Source organism: Capricornis sumatraensis, chromosome 2, assembly GCF_032405125.1.
Source record: "Capricornis sumatraensis isolate serow.1 chromosome 2, serow.2, whole genome shotgun sequence".
Taxonomy (NCBI): Eukaryota; Metazoa; Chordata; class Mammalia; order Artiodactyla; family Bovidae; genus Capricornis; species Capricornis sumatraensis.
Genome location: NC_091070.1, coordinates 49,832,589 through 49,853,427, shown reverse-complemented (window position 1 = coordinate 49,853,427; position 20,839 = coordinate 49,832,589). Strand labels below are relative to the sequence as shown.

General features: G+C 44.0%; 1 protein-coding gene across 1 annotated transcript in view; it reads right to left on the bottom strand.

The window, feature by feature from the left end:
• Window positions 1-1,896, bottom strand: part of CGNL1 (cingulin like 1) — a 173,582-nt gene extending 171,686 nt beyond the window's left edge. Inside the window, exon 1 of the mRNA XM_068962719.1 lies at window positions 1,870-1,896. The gene's annotated coding sequence lies outside the window, so the exon portion shown is untranslated. The remainder of the gene's footprint in view (window positions 1-1,869) is intronic.
• Between the last annotated feature and the right edge of the window lie 18,943 nt (window positions 1,897-20,839).

The window sequence follows — 20,839 nt, the reverse complement described above, 5'->3', positions numbered from 1 at the left end:
ATCCCAGGAGACTGTCACAATAACAAACACACTTTAAGAAAACATATGATCAAATTCAGTCAATGTATACATACATTCAATATTTCCTTAGTCCTATTTCCCTATCATTTTAACAATCATTCGACAAGTGGTGAAGGTCTCACCTCAGATGTATCATGCTACTGTAGGCACCAATTCCCTAACTCAGATATTATTCTATCAACAAGAAATAATACACTGTGTTATTACTTATATCTGCTGGGCTTAATCACATACTGGGAATAAACCCAATCTACACAATGACGCCTAACACACATATTAACACCATGTCAACTACAAAATACAGATCTTGTGTTCTTAAAAGATTTCCCCACATTTATGTAGAATCATTATCTGTGCCAGAGGATCTCCAAAAGCTGAGATTCTTAAATTATGTTTCTGCCTTTTAATCTGAAATCCTTTCCAAACAGGACAAGTCAAACTATCACTTAGTTTCCCTGAATAAGACAACCCTACTGACTCTTGCAAGGACTTCATGATTTTAATCCCTACACTCCCATCTCCTTGGCAGAAAGTGCACTAACAGTATTTTCTGTTAACAGAGGGGCAGAAGCAAAGGGAACTCCAGAAAAAGGCACCATCTGCAGTTTAAAGTCGGAAAGCACCAACGCACAGGCTCTTCAGGTAGAGGGGTGGTTTACAGAAGACGGAATCAAGAGCACCTGAGAAGATCTCCTCTAGTAGTGCAAGGAAAAGGCAATGGCACCCCACTCCAGTACTCTTGCCTGGAAAATCCTATGGACGGAGGAGCCTGGTAGGCTGCAGACTCATGGGGTCGCTAAGAGTCGGACACGACTGAGCGACTTCACTTTGACTTTTCACTTTCATGCAATGGAGAAGGAAATGGCAACCCACTCCAGTGTCCTTGCCTAGCAAATCCTAGGGACGGGGGAGTCTGGTGGGCTGCAGTCTATGCGGTCGCACAGAGTCGGACACGACTGAAGCGACTTAGCAGCAGCAGTAGTGCAAAAAGCACGCCCCCAAAGCACATTAGAATCACCTGGCGTTTAAACGCCATTGTTCAGGCTGCGCCCCAGCTCAGAATCTCTAGAGGTGTGAGGGAGGCACCGCAGTTTTTCAAAACTCTCCAGATGTGCAGCCAACTTTGAGAACCAATACCCCCAAAGAATCCCCAACGTGTTTTGAACAGTGCGTTGCGAGCAGCGTTGGAGAGGTACGGCAGCCTTGGGGTGAAGGGGTATACACCGAGTAAATATACAGTTTTTAAAATCCTGTGTAACTAACTCTAGCATGACAGCCAAGCACCTGTGAAGAGGCCAAACAGTGATGCAACTTGGAAAAGTCCCTTGGAAAGCTAGGATATGTGCTGTACGCGAGGCGGGGGCTTTCAGGACGACCTGCCTGGACCGGGAACGCCGGAGAGACGGAGACGCCCACCCGCCCTTTCTTTTCGAGGGATGGTTGGGACCAGCACGCCCCGAAATAAAGGAAAAACAGGGTCGGACAGGGACAGAGGTGCTCGTTTGGGTCCGGGAGGAATCCTAGCTCACTCGCAGCTGTCACTCAAGACCGAGGGTCGAGGCAGGGAGTGCTAAGGTTGCCAGGCGCCCTTCGCTGCACGGCGGTTCCGGAGGCCCTCCCTCGCCCGGGGCCCCAACGCGGGCCCCCCAGGAACCGGACCGTCTGTGCCGCACGCCTCCCAGCCAGGCGCGCGCGAGGGAGCCTGGAGCGCACCTTCCAGCCCCATGGGAGACGCTGCACAAACTGCGCGGCGGGGGGCTCCGACGGCGGACCCGAGCCCCTCCGGGTCCCGCCGCCCACGGCGACACCTCGGCCCCTGATCCCCGCACCCGCTTTGGGCTCACTTACCGCTGCCTACCGGGTCCCGCTCCCGCCTCCTCCAGCAGAGCCCAGCTCGAGTGCAGAGTCCGCGGCGCCGCCTAGAGGCCGGGCGAGCCCGGGCCCCGCCCCACACGCCTGCCCGCCCCCGGGAGGAGGGGCCGGCGGCCCCTTGCCCCATTCCGGGCCGACCCGCCCCGCCCTCTGCAGCCGCCTTGCGCGCCCTCCCGGCCCTCCCGGTCCCCCTTGAGCCGCCCCGGCCCTCGGGACACGTCTCCCTGCACCCCGACACCGCCCCTCCTCGGCTCGGCCCGGGACGCGCCCGCCCCTCCGCCAGCACCTCTTCCCCACCCCACCCCACCCCGTCGGGCCTCACACTCCTCTCCAGCAACGCTTTCTCCTCACCCTTCCCCAGATCGGAATGTCCCCCTGCCTCCCCTCCGCCTTCCCCCGTACTTTTCACCTTGAGCCTCGGCCATTCCAAATTCCTGGGACCTTTGCCTGTTTCGCACCCCCGATTCCCCTTCTGTCCCTTGCCCATGGCCCCTTTTCTCCCTACCTTTCCAGGCAGCCTTTTTCTCCCCGACCTAGTCAGAAACTTGAGTGTGTAACTTTTCTCCTACCACAACCAAAGCTACAAGTATTTACTGAGCACCTATTAAGTCTAGAAATACTGGTGGAGAGGTCGCCAAGAATAAATGCCCGTCCCTGTTAGAGCGGCCGGGAAGGGAGATGCCCACGGCCACACAGCTGACGGCAGTAGAACTGGGATTAGCAGTCAGATTTCTGGTGCCTTGTTGAGGCCCGTTCCACGAGAAACTGCAGAATGACGCTAACCAGCTGTGAGAGTTTGAGCAAAAAACGTTTTCTCATCTGTGAAACAGGAGGATACCCACTCCACCATGTTGTGAAGATTACCTAAGAAAACAGATATGGAATAAGCACACCACCTGTGCTTAATAAGTAATGTATGTTGACATATGGAATGAAATAGACACTTTAAAATTCAATAAAATAATAAAAAAAACTTTAAAAGTAATAGTGAATGCAAGAAAACACTTGCAAATCATATCTGATAAGGAATCAACATAAAACATATAAAGAATTCATACAACTCTGTAGCAAAAATACAAACAATCTGATTTTAAATGGACAGAGAATCTGAATAGACATTTTTCCATAGAAGATGTACACATGGTCAACAGGTAGGTGAAAAGGTATTCAACATCACCAACCATCAGGGAAATGCAAATCAAAACCACAATGAGTTATCACCTCACATCTGTTCAGAATAGGTGTGAAAAGGATAAGAGATAACTAGTATAGGTGAGGATATGGGGATGAAAATTTGTCCCACCACTATGGAAAACAGTATGAAGATTTCCCACTATATTAAAAATTGAACTACCATAAAATCCAACAATTCCACTTCTAGGTATTTATTCAAAGAAAATTAAAATGCTAACTTGAAAAGGTTATGTAGCCCCGAAGTCACTGTAGAATTTTTTACAGTAGCCAAGCTGTGGAAGGAACCTGAATGTCCTTGATGGATGAATGGCTAGAGAAAATGTGGTTTAAACATACAATGGTGTATCATTCAACTGTAAAAGAGAAGGAAATCCTGACATTTGCAACAACATGAATGGACTTTGAGGGCATTATGCTAAGTGAAATTAAGTCAGAGAAAAACAAGCACTGTATGATTTCTCTAATATGTGAATCTAAAAAACAAACTAAAAAGCAAGCTCATACATACAGAGAACAGATTGGTGGTTACTGGGTGGCAGAACTGAGGGGTGGTTGAAAAGGATGAAGGGGGTGAAAGGAATAAAAAGTACAAACTTTCAGTCATAAAGTAAGTCATGGGATGTAATGTAGAGCATGATGACTATAGTTAACAATACTGGATTATATATTTGAGTGCCAAAGAACTGATGTTTTTGAACTGTGGTGTTGGAGAAGACTCTTGAGAGCCTCTTGGACTGCAAGGAGATCAAACCAGTCCATCCTAAAGGAAATCAACCCTGAGTATTCATTGGAAGGACTAATGCTGAAGCTCCAATACTTTGGCCACCTGATGCAAAGAGCAAACTCATTGGAAAAGACTCTGATGCTGGGAAAGACTGAAGGCAGGAGGAGAAGGGGATGACAGAGGACCAGATGACATCACTGACTCAGTGGGCATGAGTTTGAGCAAGCTCTGGGAGATGGTAAAGGACAGGAAAGCCTGGCGTGCTGCAGTCCATGGGGTCACAACATGAATGTGGTCACAAAGAGTCAGATGTGAATGAGCAACTGAACAAAAACAGCATAGGTGAAAGCTGCTTAGAGATTAGATCCTAAAAGTTTTCATCACAAGGGAAAAAATCTTTTGTAACTAGAAGTTAACTAGACTTATTCTGGTGACCATTTTGCAATATATGCAAATATCGAATCATTATATTGTACACCAGAAACTAATAAAGTGCCATAGGTCAATTATTCCTCAATAAATAAATAAATATTTAAAGTAATATTGAGGGGGTGGTAGGGAGATTTGGAGTCTACTTATCCAAAGGAAGCAGCCATGGTCAAAAGAGTCTTTTTAGAGGAAGTAGGGAGTTGAGCTATCCTAAAAAGCATAGATCCAGGTGCAGGTGAGTCCAGGAAGACACTCGTGTGGATGGGGTGTGTGAAGACTGTTCACAGTGTGGGCCAGCTTTTCCCAAATGGAGGTTGCCTTCTGGGGGGTCACTGGATGCATACTAGGTAGGGTGATGGGGCCAGATGGCAAAAAAGGCACCCAATACCAAGGTGAGGGGGCTCAAGTTACCCACACAGTACTTGGACATCTCAAAATGTTTGGAATGGAACTTGCATCCGACAGAGGGTACTTAGATGACCCTGGGAACTTGGGGTGGCAGACACCTGCAGCCCAGGAACCAGACAAGTAATGGGGGGAGTTGCAGCAAGGAGGGATAGGAAAGAAAAAATTTCCAGAGAAGACCCTGAGGACTTGGGGAGTAAGTGTGTGCAGTGGGAGAGCGGAAAGGGCAAACACAAAGCTGAGGTTTCCAGGCTGGTGGCTTGGAGCACCCTAAATAGGCATGAGTTTTTATGAGAGATGCTGAAGTTTCCACGGACTGTGAGGTAATGAGGGCACTTTTCAGTGGAAATGCCCCCACAGGCAGCAGGAGGAGGGGCTGGAAGTAGAAGGCAAAGGAGAATAAGGGCCAGATCAGGTGCCAGAAGAAGAAAGTGAAATGCCCTTACTTGGGGCTGAGGAATCAGGGGGCACCAACCAAGGGGGAAGGAGAAGGATCCCTGAGAGCTGTTAGGAACAACCAGGGAAGTTTTTGATGGATCTGGGTCAGGAAGATCCCCTGGAGAAGGGAATGGCAACCTACTCCAATATTTTTGCCTGGAGAATCCAATGGACAGAGGAGCCTGGCAGGCTACAGTCCTTGGGGTTGCAGAGAGTCAGACATGACTGAGCAACTAACATACACACAAAAGATAAGTAGTTCATGAAAGACAGTATCATGAACCCACTTCTCCCATAGACCCCTGTGTAAGGAGCTGTACAAAGTAGACGGTACATATTAGTTAATAGTCTGAAAAGATTTAATCAGCAACTGACCCTGACTTCAGGCAGGTTTTTCCTGATAACAAAAATAAGGGGAGCTGTTGGGGGTAAAAAGAGATGCAGAGCGGAAATCAGTTTATTAGAGAAATTGCTTTTGAGGCTGCTACTGTCAAGCTGCAGTTCAAGCCACTTCAACTTCAGCTGAAAATGAACTCCCACCCACCCCAGGCTAAGCTTCTGAAATTTTGAAAGGCGTCTTCCCTTTATTTTTATTGCTCCCTTGGATGTTGTTATTGAGCCTGTAGAAAGAGACTTTTTGGCCCACTGCAGCACCTTGCCAAAGGAGAATATTCAGGAGGAAGAACAGAGAAAAATCGCCTCTTTTCTCCACCAGATTTTGTGTGCTTGGGAACCGTGATGCAGAAGAGAAGTGCTGTGGGGTGTCAGTGACATACAAGGAAGGAAGCGGAACACATGAACAGCCATAGAAGGGCAGCAGCATCAGGAATTTTCCTGGGGGTCACACTGGGAGGATGCAGTGAATGTGGGTGACAGAGAGTGGAAGGGCATTCACAGAAGACAGGAAGCAGGAAGAAACAGACAAAGCAGAGTGGTGTGTTTGGTTGAAGTGGAGAAGCTATGCTGGGAAGAAGGATGGTGGGGGGAAAGGCACCGGGCAAGAGGCCTCTTGGTTTGAGCCTTTAGAAGGGGCTGCCTTGGTCTGGGTTGGCCTGAGAGTAGAGCCTGAGACAGGACTGGGGATCCCTGGAAGCAGAAATGAGGTAGCAGGAAGAGAGAAATAGAAGAGAAGGAGGAAGCCACTGTTAGGGCGTGCCGATGAGACAGGTGCTGCTTGCAATGGGCCCCTTGAGAAGTGTGGTCAATGCCCCCCCAGAATGAACTATCTGAAGGGCAGGAGGGGTGAAGTTATTTTTTCAAGTCTCAAGCCAGGACTGCCCCTGAGGACTATACTCGCCAGTCACCCTAGCTCCCATCCTGAGAGGGCTCCCCGGCCCACAAAGCTCACTTGAAGTGAGAAGTCATCAGCACAAAGTGACCCTGAGTTTGGGTGGAAATGCCCCGGCAGCTTCAGCCTGTCCAGCACCTGGCTCGCACAGCATTCCTCCAGCACTGGCCTCCTACAGCACATAGCAGCCATTGCTTCTCCCAGAACTATCTCCCCACTCCATCCATCCTGCCCATCTCACAGTGGAGTGACTCCAGCAAGAAACCTCCTGCCCTTGAACAGTTTTTCCCAGAACCCCAGAGATCAGACTTCCAGCAAGTCCCTCTGGGGCTGGCACCACAACAGCTCTCGGACACACTTTCCCACAAAGCCTGGCTCTGAGCCAGGGCAAAGGAGAGAGAGGGTCCCCAGTCTCATTTTTAGATTATTTGTGCTTCCCACATAAAGTTAATAACATGTCTTTATTCACTTCTCAAAGTGGTTCATGCATACACATGCTAGGGGAACGGACTTCATACACCAGACCCATTCAATTTCTGTTTGAAGTTCTTGAGTCCTTGGGCAGGTCTTCTTTCTGTCTACAGAAAACACTAACCCCTGGGCAAGATGTGGAAAGCCCCACGTGCTCTGACCCAGAAAACTCAACGTGGGGGCCACGCCCTGCCCACTCAACTCCTACACTCTGACTCTGCTCTTAAGTCTCTTTCATTGAGAATATCCTTCCCTCTTGCTCGAATCCTTAAGGTTTAACTCAAGTCTTTCCTCCTCTGTTCTTCCTTTTTGCCTTGAGGAGTGTTTTGTTACTCTTCTGCGTCTCCTGCATCGGCAGGTGGATTCTTCACCACTGTGCCCCCTGGGAAGCTGCTATCACAGCGCCGACTTGTTTGTAGTTCAGTCCACCCACACAGGGAGCTCCTTAACTGCAGGGAGCAGGTGAGATCTTGAGGATCTAGCCACCAGCACAGAGAGCTCTTCAGTAAATGTTGAATGAATGAATGAACACGTGCTGGTGAGTACACACATGCATGGCTACCAAGAAATGCCACTGAAGGACTTCCCTGGTGGTCCAGTGGCCAAGACTCTGCACTCCCAATCCAGGGTGCTGGGCTCAGTTCCTGCTCAGGGAACTAGATCTCACTTGCTGCAGCTATTAGTAAGAGTTCACGTGCCACAGCTAAAAGATCCTGCACACTGCAACTAAGACCTGGAGCAGACAAATAAATACACTTTTTTTAAAAAAGAAATGTTACTGAGAACAAGTTCTGAGCTCATGTCTTATGAACAGACAAGGGAATGACCAGCCCATCTGAATGAATTCTAAAGAAAACTAGCTTTTGGCCTTGGACTAGTAACCTAATCTCCCTATGGCCTGGATCCCAAAGTTCATAAAGGGAGGTGATATTCATGTACCCTGCAAGGAAAAGATGCAACCCAATCACTATTTTAAAGGTCCTAAGTAGACTTTGGAAAAACAAACGTGTTTGTGTACAGTATGGAGTAAGGTAATGAGGGTGCCATTAACATATTCTTACTCAGTGGAAGACTGGGAAATAAATCATTCCTTTATTATTTATTTATTCACTTTAAAGGTAGGATGTCCCTATCATACAGGAGTGAAGTTTCTTAATAGGAAAAAAAAAAAAAATCAAGCAAGGCTTGAGTTTGACTCCATGCTGCCCTTCCCCATTTGCTCTAAGAGGATCACAGATTTTTCCCAGAGGTGTTCCAACATGCAGAATAAAATTTTTTAAAGTGAAGGGAATTTCCTGGCAGTTCAGTAGTTAGGACTCCACAGTCTCACTGCCAAGGGCCCGGGTAGTTCAATCCCTGGTCAAGGAACTAAAATCCCACAAACTGCGCAGCATGTTCAAAATAAAAACCAAAAAATCAAGAGACCATAAATAGCAACTACAGAGGGATTCGGCATAACCAAAGTGTTTTATGTACTCTTGGTGGGTCAGCTGGACCCAAGCAGGGCAGGGCTTTCTAGAAGCCCTATCTGTCTGGAAGAAGAAGAAGAGTAGGAATGTCAATGTAGACACTGCTATATTTAAAACAGATAACCAACAAGGACCTACTGTATAGCACTGGGAGTTCTGCTCAGTACTGTAATAGCTTAAATGGGAAAAGGATTTGAAAAAGAATAGTTACACGTATACTTGTATAACTGAATCACTCTGCTGTACACCTGGAACTATCACAACACTGCAAATCAACTATACTCCAATGTAAAGTAGAAATTTTTAAAAAAGCAGGAATGGCAACGCTCAGTCGATCTGCAGAGGGAAGACTAATCAAGAAACAGGACAAGGTTACAGTCCCTGTCTCCTCAGTCATCCCCAAGCTACGAACTGATACCAATTCAATGAGGATGCATTTGTTAGATATTACTTTCAGGGTAACAAGAAGCCTGGCATGCCATAGTCCATGGGACCACAAAAAGTCAGACACGACTTAGTGACTGAACAACAAGCCTGGAATTGTGTCTGGCTATGTTAAAGCAACTTCAGGATATGATTTCCCCTTTTCCATTGTGTTTTGGCCAAAATCAGGATAGCTCAAACTTCAAGGTTTAAAAATAAAACTCTTTTAAAAAATGCTTTTTAAATTTCTTTTTTCACTCTGTGGGCCCCATTTTCTCTGTAGCAAATTAACCATTTGGGGGAGGGGGCGATTTATTTGGTCATAGATGACCTAAGCCATCTTGAAGACCACATTCTCAAACCAGCTTGGCATTAGACAAGACCTAAAACATCAGATCAAACATTTTTAAATGCTGCATTTTTGCTCATTTACGATGGCCAATGCCTTGTAACAAGGAATTTCTTCTTCCAGAACACATTTTTCTTGGATGTGTTTAGCTAAAGTAACCAGCTGGGACCATTTGGTGGCTAGGCTTTGAAATAATGAAAAGTAGAGTTTATTTTATCTTGAAGAAGTAGATAGGATTGATTTTTCTAAAACTTCAGTGTAAGGAGTTACCTTAGGGCTCATGAGTTGGTCAACTTAAGGAGCAGGTTGAGGGCTACAGATTGGTACCCACAGACCTATGATCAAGGTGACTGTGATTATACCAGGAACCCAGAATTCTTGACCAGTCTCACATTTAACATTTAAATGTCAGAACAACCTGATAGATGTTCTTATCCCCATTTTACCACTGAAGGAGTTCAGAAAAGCCACAAAGCTTGCCTAAGCTCAAATCCTTCATTACATGCTCCTGGATCTGTCAGGACTTGAGCTCTGCTGGAGAATCACAGATTGCAGACTAGAAGGCCCCTAGGGATGATTCATCCCGCCCTCCACTCATTTCACACCAGAGTTGGCTTCCTCCTCTCCAGCTCCCTGTGGGAACCCTGAGTAGGGGGCATACCTCAGCATCCAAGGCGGCTACAGAGAGTTCTGAGATGGGTGGTTTCCCCTGAGTCTCTCTTTCTCTATGCTTCAGTTTCACACATGGCTCTCATAGGTATCAGCCTCCTCTGAGTCCTGCCCTGCCTCAATGGAGCCAGCACTGATCTGTGCCCCAACCCCTTCCATCGAATTCAAGGGCATGGAGACTGATGACTTCCCTAGGTTTTTCCCCTGCGGTGAGAATTCCAGAGTTTGCACCGACATGATGAGGATCACTTTCTCAAATATGGATATGGGTTTGGAAACAGGGCAAGGGGGCAGCAAGGTGTGTGTCCCTCAGCCTTAGGAAGCTGTCCACAGGAGGGGCCAAGCAGGAGCTGAGCTGGGGCATGAGAGGCCGACATAGCCCAGGTTGAGAGCCCTACATGGGTGGGGGCCAGAGTCTACCCAGGCCTCTGGCTCAGGGCCAAAGTTTCTTTATTTTTCCTGAGGCCTCCAGTCGGTTCTGACCTTGGGGACCCAGGTAGTAGCTTTGAATCAAACATCAGAAAGGTACTAGATGTTTGGATGGAAGAGAAGACACTTAAGAATGCCTTTCAGACTGTCACTGGCAACACAGGAAAATTTACAAGTAGCTGGTGGAAATAGGATGGAGACCCCCTGAATCATCTCTAGGGAGCGGGCATGACAAAGGGAAATACAGGCATCACTATTACCAACACAAAGTGCAGACATCACTGATGTATTTCAGTGTGCTCTCTTAATGTCAACTGAACAGCTATATTTAGGGAGAGTCAAAGATGTACCCTTATGCTGGTCCTCCTAATACATGGCTACATTTTGACTTTCATGGGCCTTTATATATTATATGTTGTTTATATATAATTTTATATATATGCTGCACTCAGTCACTTAGTCATGTCCAACTCTCTGTGACCATAAGGACAGAAGCCTGCCAGGCTCCTCTGTCCATGGAATTTTCCTGACAACAATACTGGAGTGGGTTGCCATTTCTTTATCCAAGGCATCTTCCCAACCCAGGGATCAAACCCTTGTCTCCTGCATTGGCAGGCAGATTCTTTACCACTGCACCACCTAGAAAGCCATGATTTTATGTATAAATAGTATGCATAAAATTTTATTTTATGAAGACATTGGAGTCCAGAAAATTATTTTGATATTATATAGTAACACATTTTCTTCCACCTTAAAGTTTACTTTTTTTCCTAACTGTAAAAGAAATTAAACATTTTTGTGGAGCCCTGAAATTATCATGCGTTCAGACTCTGTGGTGGCCCTGTTTGTATCCTGAGAGTTTCTGCCCTATGGTGAATACCTGGGAAAAACTTTAAAGAACTTTGCATGGAGCTATACTCCAGGCCAATTTAATTGAAGTCTCCAGGGGCAGGTCAAGACTCTCTATTTGTGGCATTAAAAAAGAAAATCTCCCAGGTAATTCCAATGTGCAAACAGGACTGTAATCCTCGTTCTAATAATATTTTCCTCACAGGACCTTAAGTTTCTCAATGGCAAATTCTCCATTGCTTTTTTTTAAAAAAAAAACTAAGAGACTGTCCCTTGAGGCTGAAGATGGGCCACTGTTTTACACATCAATTTTCCAAGCAGATAACTGAATTATATTTTATTTCTATCAGTGGGACAATGTATTTGAAATATTAGCCCCACATACCCACTCCCTCTTCTATTCTTTGTAGCTCTCCCTCTCCAACACTTTGGCCACCTGATGCGAAGAGCCAACCCATTGGAAAAGACCGGATGCTGGGAAAGATCGAGGACAGGAGGAGAAGAGGGTAACAGAGGATGAGATGGTTGAATGGCATCACCAACTCAATGGACATGAATTTGAGCAAACTCTGGGGGATAGTGAAGGACAGGGAAGTATGGCCTGCTGCAGTCCTTGGGGTTGTAAAGAATTGGACATGACTTAGCGACTGAACAACAACTCCTTTTTAAGCTGCTGTTTGCCTGCTGTCTTCAGGATAGGACGTGACAGGCTGGAAGGCAGAAAAGAAAAGAATCTCAGAGTCGGGGGGTTGAAAGGCCTTTGGACCGGGAGTCTCTGGGCCTATACCAAAAGGTGCAGAAATATGGAGCTTATGTATGGGATTTGTTCTGGGACACTAGAAAACATATTCTAGATTAGCTGGGGGGGGGGCGGGGAGGAGGGGAGACTTACCAGGAGCGGGGTGCAGAAACCATTCAAAGAGAAATAAGAAAAAAAAAAAAAGAATGTAAGGGTCACTACTGGGGACTTGAGGGTGCACCACGGAGCCAGGCAGCTTCCACGCCAGCCTGCCTCCCGGCCTTGCTGGCTGCCCTGCCCTCTGGGTGGGGGTGAAGCTGCCATCCCTCCAGTCAGCCCTTTGCCTGGTGACCCCCCAGGAGGGGGATACCCACTCTTGCCAGAGACTTTGTGCATTCCCCTTCTCTTTATCCTGAGTGCTCCACTCCCACTGTAAAATAATCTAGGGACTTCCCTAGTGGTCCAGTGGCTAAAACTCTGAGCACCCAATGGAGGGGGCCTGGGTTCGATTCCTGGTCAGGGAACTAGACCCCGCATGCCACAACTAAGAACTGATGCAGCCAAATAAATGAATAAAAATAGTTTAGAACATTGTTAAGCCCCACGAAGAAGGATGGAATTTAGGACACTGCTCTAACAAGATGTCCTGGATATTTTCCTGGAATTATAAAACTCTTAGAAAATACAGAAGTGAAAGATGACTCTCACAGATCATTTCATTGCTTTCATACTCACACTTAATATCAGAAAAAGATCTCTCCAGACAACACTAAAATTCGGACACCTTAGAATTATAACTTCCTTAATGGATGCAACAAAGGTTGAAAACATTTTAGGAAGGAAGTGACCTACACTTGATATTTTGTAGACTGCTAAGTATGACATTAAGGGACATAAAAAAGAACTGTGTAATGTAACAAACTGAATTTGGCCAGAATATTCTCCAGTCAGGGAGCTCTTAGGATCACACAGCATCTATCTTAATTACATACCTGTCCAAAAGATAGAGCACAACAGGAAGGCTGTCCTTTTAACCAGCCTGGAGGGCTATAAATTAGTTACCTTGTTAAACACTTTGGTTGTTATATTATCGGCAGGGCACAAGGCATTCATGTTCTGTTTTAAATTTTGTTTTCATAAAGCAACATTACTATGGACTTTGCAAGGAATGATAAAATGGGAAGAGATTTTTCAAAAAAGGATACTTTATTGCTTCTGAAATACAGTAGCACTGAGTGCCAATGTTGCCGAAGTCTCTATTTCTTTCTTTAGCTGTTACAATTTGAAGGAAAGGTACTTAATAAAATTGACAGTTTTCAAACATTGTGTTTTGATGAAAATTTTCTGCAGGTGGATGGTGCAGTATAATGGTAACAGTACAACAGTGTAAATGCGCATGATGTTACTGAACTATATACTTAAAAATAGTGTACGTGAATTCTGTTTTGTGGATTTTATTACAATTTTTTAAAAAAGAATAAAGAGCACATGGGTCCAGGTTGCAAGAGGAAAAAAACACAAAAGCATTGTGTTTGTGGTTTTATGTGTGTGTGTGAGTGTGTATGTACATACATAAGAAAAAAGGAAGAGATTATATTTACATTAAAAAATAGTTTTCTGGTTATTTGTATCTGGCTGATGGAAATGTACAATATGAGCATCGGTGCATATTCACAAGACCTTGTGAGCTTGTGAAAGCACCTGAGAAATGTAGGAAACTTGAACCTTATTTTATAAGATACTACAGGCTAATTATACTAAGAAAAAGGAACCACAGAATCTTTTATAACATTTAGCACCTTGTTCAAGACCCATCTACTCATGCTTTCCTCCAGTCTTATACCTGGTCCCTGCCATTCAAAGCACCCACACCCAAAACTCATCTTATGAACCCTCCAAAAGTTACCAACATATTTTAAAATTGTTTGCTATTCAGTTGAACTATTGGAAGGGACTCAACAGAGCAGTATTAAGATACATAATGCAATCTGTACATAGACCTGGTATTATAACACAATTTGTTGAGATGGGATTGATGATGGCACAAGGCATCATTTTCTGGAAGGATATCTATTAGCTAATATTCCTGTTCTCCAGCAACTCCACCAATAATAAAAATGCCAGTTCCGTCTCCTCTGCCTGATTCTGCTGTCTGTTCCAATAGGTAAAGACCTGGGAGGTGCAGGGGGTGGAGCTTCGCTGTGTCAGGCACTGTCCAGGGCTTTACATTCATTATTTCATTCAGTCTTAACAATAACCCAGACAATATTGTTATACTCCTTGGGCAAGGAGGAAAGTGGAATGCACAGTTTAGGGTAATTTATTCAAGACTGCACAGCCAGCAAGTGGCTGGGCTAGGATCCCAAAGTAGATCAGACTGACTCCAGAGGCTGTGAGTTTAATCTCTATGATATACCATATGTCTATAGCACTAGCCTGTCTTATACATAATGTCTATATTACAATGTATTTTCTTTTCCATGATAAAAGTAACTCAGACCTTCCAGGTCAAGACAGCTGAATGAGTTCAGACTGAAACATTCTTTTTTACTACAAACACGGAAATAAATGAAAGACAAAACCCCCAAATGGAATGGAAACTTGTAGCTATAACAGTTCCTACTGAGAACTCACAGGGAGCTAAGGGTGGTGCTAACGGTAAAGAACCCACCTGCCCATACAGGAGATGTAACAGATGCAGGTTCAATTCCTGGGTCAGAAGATCCCCTGGAGCAGGGCATGGCAACCCACTCCAGTATCCTTGCCTGCAGAATCCCATGGACAGAGAAGCCTGGTGGGCTACAGTCCATGGGGTCACCAAGAGTTGGACACAAATGAAGTGACTTAGCACACAAGGTCAGGTATGTGCTAAACTATGTGTAAAGCCCGCAGCTAACATCATACTCAATAGTAGAAGATTGAAAGCTTTTCCTCTAATATTAGGAATAAGACAAGGGTGACCACTCTCACCACTCCTATTCAACATACTACTAAAAGTCCTAGTGAGAGCAATTAGGCAAGAAAAAGAAATAAAAGGCATTCATACTGGAAAGAAAGACATAGAACGGTCTCTGCTTATAGATGACATGAACTTATATATAGTAAATCCTAAAGAATCTACCAAGAAAAGAGTTGAACTAATCATCGAACTCAGTAAAGTTTCAGGATTCAAAACCAACATATAGAAATCAGTTCTGTTTCTATACACTAGTGATGAAATACCTGGAAAATACAGAAAAAGCATTTATAATAGCAACAGAAAAGAATAACATGCTTAGGAATAACTTTAACCAAGAAGGTGAAAGCTCTTTTCCCTAAAAACTGTAAGAGTTTGAAGAAAGAAATTAATGAAGACACACATAAATGGAAAGATAGCTCTGGTTCATGGATCAGAAGAATTAAAATTGAAATGTCCATGCTTCCCAAAGGCATACATGGATTCAACGTAATCTCTATCAAAATTTCAATGGTATTTTTTACAGAAATATAAAAATCAACCCTGCAGTTAGTGTGGAAACAAAAGACTCTGAATAGCCATTCTGGAAGAAGCTGGAGGCACCACACTCCCCCATTTCATACTATTTTAGAAAACTGTATTAACCAAAACAGTGGCATGAAAACAAACTCATAGACCAATGCAACAGAATTGTGACCCAGTAGTAAACTTTCAAATATACAATATCTAATATTTGACAAGAAACCCAAGAATACTCAACAGGGAAAAGATAGTATCTTCAATAAATAGTGTTAGGAAAACTAGATAATCACAGGCAGAAAAATGAAATTGAACTCCTACCCTGCATGACTCACAAAAATTAAGTCAAAATGGATTAAATACTTAAAAGTAAGACCTGAAACCTGAGAGTCCTAGAACAGAACATAGGTGAAAATCTCCTAAGATGGGTCTTAGCAATTATTTTTGGGGGGGGTATGACAACAAAATCGCAAGTAACAAAGGCAAAAATCAATAAGTGAGCTGTATCGAACTAAAAACTTCCAACTAGTAAGAGAAACTATCAATACAGTGAAAAGGCAACTTACAGAATGAGAGAAAATGTTTGTAAGCCATATATCAGATAAGGGGCTAATGTCCAAAATATATTGAAAACTCATACAACTCAATAACAAAAACCAAACAATTCAATTAAAAATGGGCAGGGGACCCAAACAGGCATTTTCCCAAAGAAGACATAAAAATGGCCAACAGATACAGAAAAAGTTACTCAACATTACTAATATTCAGAAAGATCCAATTCAAAGCCACAGTGAGATACAGAAAACAGTGTGGCCGTTCCTCAGAAAACTAAACACAGAATTAGCATGTGATCCAGCAGTCCCACTCTTGATCACAGACTCGGACAAAACTGTAACCCAAAACGTTACCCCTGCATTCACAGCGGGCTTCCCAGGAGGCGCCATTGGCAAAGAACCTGCCCTCTAATACAGGAGATGTAAGAAGTGCAGGTCGATCCTTGGGTCAAGAATATCCCCAGAGGAGGGCATGGCAACCCACTCCAGTATTCTTGCCTGGAGAAAACCATGGTCAGAGGAGCCTGGCTGGCTATAGTCCATAGGGTCCCAAAGAGTTGGACAAGACTGAAGCGACTTAGCAAGCATGCACGTGTGTTCATAGCAGCGCTATTCACAATAGTCAAAACACAGAAACAATCTAAATGTCAACTGACAGATTAACGGATGAAAAAGATGAGGTACATATATACAATGTAATACTACTCAATTGTAAAGAAGAATGAAATAATGCCATTTGCAGCAACATGGATGCAACTGGAGATTATCACACTAAATGAAGTCAGTCAGTCAGACAATCAGGCAGATTCTTTACCATCTGAGCCACCAGGAAAACCCTCACATACATACAATGCAATACTCCTCAGCCATAAAAAAGAACAAAATAATGCCATTTCCAGCAACATGGGTGCAACTAAAGATTATCATACTGTGGTGAAGTCCGTCAGAAAAACAAATACCATATGATGTCACTTATGTGCGGAATCTAACATACGGCAGAAATGAACCTATCTACAAAACAGAAACAGACTCACAGATACAGAGAACAGATTGCAGTTGCCAAGTGGGAGCGGGTAGGGAGGGGATGGAGTGGGAGGTTGGGGATAGAAGATGCAAACTATTGTATATAGGATGGATAAACGAGGTTCTACCTCCCTGGTGGCTCAGACGGTAAAGCGTCTGTGACCTACAATGTGAGAGACCTGGGTTCAATCCCTGAGTTGGGAAAATTCCCTGGAGAAGGAAATGGCAGTACTCTTGCCTTGAAAATCCCATGGACGGAGGAGCTTGGTGCAGGCTACTATCCATGGGGTCGCAAAGAGTTGGGCACGACTGAGTGACTTTACTTCACTTCACTTCACTGTATAGCAGAGGGAACTATATTCAGTATTCTGTAATAAAACATAATAGAAAAGAATATTTTAAAAAAGAATGTCTATATGTGTATAGTCAGTCACCATGTTGTACAGCAGAGATTGGTACAATGTTGTAAATCGACTATACTTCAATAAAAAACAAAAAACTTTTTTAAAGTATGAGGAACGTCCCTGGTTGAGAATCCACCTTGCAATTCAGGAGATGTGGGTTTGATCCCTGGTTAGGGAACTAGATCCCACTTGCCACAGGGCAACTAAGCCACACACCACAATTAGAGATTTCACATGATCCTTCGTGACAGTGTATATCCCATGTGCTGCACCTGAGCAGCCAGATAAATAAATAAGCATTAAAAAAAAAAACAACTATGAGATATCATCTCATGCCTGTTAGAATGGTTATACTCAAAAAGAAAAGATTTGGAGAGGATTTCAATTCAGTTCAGTTCAGTTGCTCAGTCATGTCTGACTCTTTGCGACCCCATGAATTGCAGCATGCCAGGCCTCCCTGTGCATCACCAACTCCCGGAGTTCACTCAAACTCATGTCCATTGAGTTGGTGATGCCATCCAGCCATCTCATCCTCGGTCATCCCCTTCTCCTCCTGCCCCCAATCCCTCCCAGCATCAGAGTCTTTTCCAATGAGTCATCTCTTCACATGAGGTGGCCAAAGTACTGGAGTTTCAGCTTTAGCATCATTCCTTCCAATAAACACCCAGGACTGATCTCGTTTAGAATGGACTGGTTGGATCTCCTTGAAGTCCAAGAGACTCTCAAGAGTCTTCTCCAACACCACAGTTCAAAAGCATCAATTCTTCAGCACTCAGCTTTCCTCATAGTCCAACTCTCACATCCATACATGACCACTGGAAAAACCATAGCCTTGACTAGATGGATCTTTGTTGGCAAAGTAATGTCTCTGCTTTTTAATATGCTATCTAGGTTGGTCATGACTTTCCTTCCAAGGAGTAAGCGTCTTTTAATTTCATGGCTGCAATCACCATCTGCAGTGATTTTGGAGCCTGAAAAAATAAAGTCTGACACTGTTTCCACTGTTTCCCCATCTATCCATCTATTTGCCATGAAGTGATGGGACCAGATGCCATGATCTTCATTTTCTGAATGTTGAACTTTAAGCCAACTTTTTCACTCTCCTCTTTCACTTTCATCAAGAGGCTTTTTAGCTCCTCTTCACTTTCTGCCATAAGGGTGGTGTCATCTGCATATCTGAGGTTATTGATATTTCTCCTGGCAATCTTGATTCCAGCTTATGCTTCATCCAGCCTAGCATTTCTCATGATGTACTCTGGATATAAGTTAAATAAGCAGGGTGACAATATACAGCCTTGATGTACTCCTTTCCCAATTTAGAACCAGTCTGTTGTTCCCTGTCCAGTTCTAACTGTTGCTTCTTGACCTGCATATAGGTTTCTCAAGAGGCAAGCCAGGTGGCCTGGTATTCCCATCTCTTTCAGAATTTCCCACAGTTGATTGTGATCCACACAGTCAAAGTCTTTGGCATAGTCCATAAAGCAGAAATAGATGTTTTTCTGGAACTCTCTTGCTTTTTCCATGATCCGGCAGATGTTGGCAATTTGATCTCTGGTTCCTCTGCCTTTTCTAAACCAGCTTGAACATCTGGAAGTTCACGGTTTATGTATTACTGAAGCCTGGCTTGGAGAATTTTGAGCGTTACTTTACTAGTGTGTGAAATGAGAGGATTTAGGGAAAAGGAAATATTTGTGCACTGTTGGTGGGAATGGAAACTAGTGAAGCCTCAAAAAATTATAAGTAGAACTACCATATGATCAAGCAATTCCACTTCTAGGTATATATCTAAAGGAAATGAAATCAGGATCTCAAAGAAATATTTGAACTCCCACATTCATAGCAGTATTATTTACAGTCGCCAAGACAGGAAAACAGCTTAAGGGTCTGTTGATGGATGAAAGGATAAAGAAGATATGGTGTGTGTGTTTGTGGGTATATATACATATTTTTGTGTATGTACACACATGATGGAATATCATTCAGTCATGAGAACAAAGGAAATCTTGCCCTTTGCCATAACATGAGTGGACCTGGAGGGGAATATGTGAAGTGAAATGTCAGACAGAGAAAGAGAAATATTATAAATCTCGCTTATATCTATAATCTTAACAAACCAAAGTCATAGAAACAGAAGGTAGTATGGTAGCTGCTAGGGGCTGGGCACTGGGGGAAAAGGGAGATGTCAGTTGAAGGCTATAAATTTCCAGTTAGAAAGTCAGTTCTGGGGGTCTAAGATGAACAACATAATGACTATCGTTATTAATTTTTTTTTGAAAGTCGCTCAGTCGTGTCCAACTCGCCAGAATACTGGAGTAGGTAGCCTTTCCCTTCTCCAGGGGACCTTCCCAACCCAGGGATCAAATCCAGATCTCCCACACTGCGGGAAGAATCTTTACCAGCTGAGCCTCAAGGGAAACCCAAGAATACTGGAGTGGATAGCCTGTCCCTTCTCCAGCAGATCTTCCTGACCCAGGAATTGAACTGGGGTCTCCTGCATTGCAAGTGGATTCTTTACCAACTGAGCTGTCAGGGAAGACCATAGTTATCAATACTGTATTATTTACTTGAAAGTTGCAAGAGAGTAGATAAGTCCCAGCCAAGAAAAAAAAAAAACATAATTATGTGAGGTGATGGATTACCCACCCTATTGTGGTAATCATTTTGTGATATATAAGTGAATCAAATCATCACAGGGTACACCTTCAGTTCAGTTCAGTTCAGTCACTCAGTCATGTCTGACTCTTTGCGACCCCATGAATTGCAGCACGCCAGGCCTCCCTGTGCATCACCAACTCCTGGAGTTTACTCAAACTCATGTCCATCTAGTTGATGATGCCATCCAGCCATCTCATCCTCGGTTGTCCCCTTCTCCTCCTGCCCCCAATCCCTCCCAGCATCAGAGTCTTTTCCAATGAGTAAACTCTTCACATGAGGTGGCCAAAGTATTTGAGTTTCAGCTTTAGCATCAGTCCTTCCAAAGAACACCCAGGACTGATCTCATTTAGAATGGACTGGTTGGATCTCCTTGCAGTCCAAGGGACTCTCAAGAGTCTTCTCCAACACCACAGTTCAAAAGCATCAATTCTTTGGCGCTCAGCTTTCTTCACAGTCCAACTCTCACATCCATACGTGACCACTGGAAAGACCATAACCTTAACTAGACGGACCTTTGTTGGCAATGTAATGTCTCTGCTTTTGAATATGCTATCTAGGTTGGTCATAACTTTCCTTCCAAGGAGTAAGCATCTTTTAATTTCATGGCTGCAATCATTAAACAGACACAATAAGTCAATTGTAACAATAAAGCTGGGGGTTGGGAGAAGAATTTCCAAAATTCCTTACCCAAATCTCTCAAATGTTAACATCTCACTTCACCTATGATACATCTATGAAAATCAGATAATTAACATGGATACAATACCACTATAGTCTACAGACATTATTATATTTTCATGAATTGTCGCTAGTTATCCACTGTCCTTTTTCCTCTTAAGGATCCTTCAGGATGTCACACTGCATTTGTCTCCCTGGTCTTTTCCAGTCTTGGATGGATCCTCAATCTTTCCTTGTCTTATAATCTTGAGACTTTTGAATAATACTAGTCAGTTATTTTG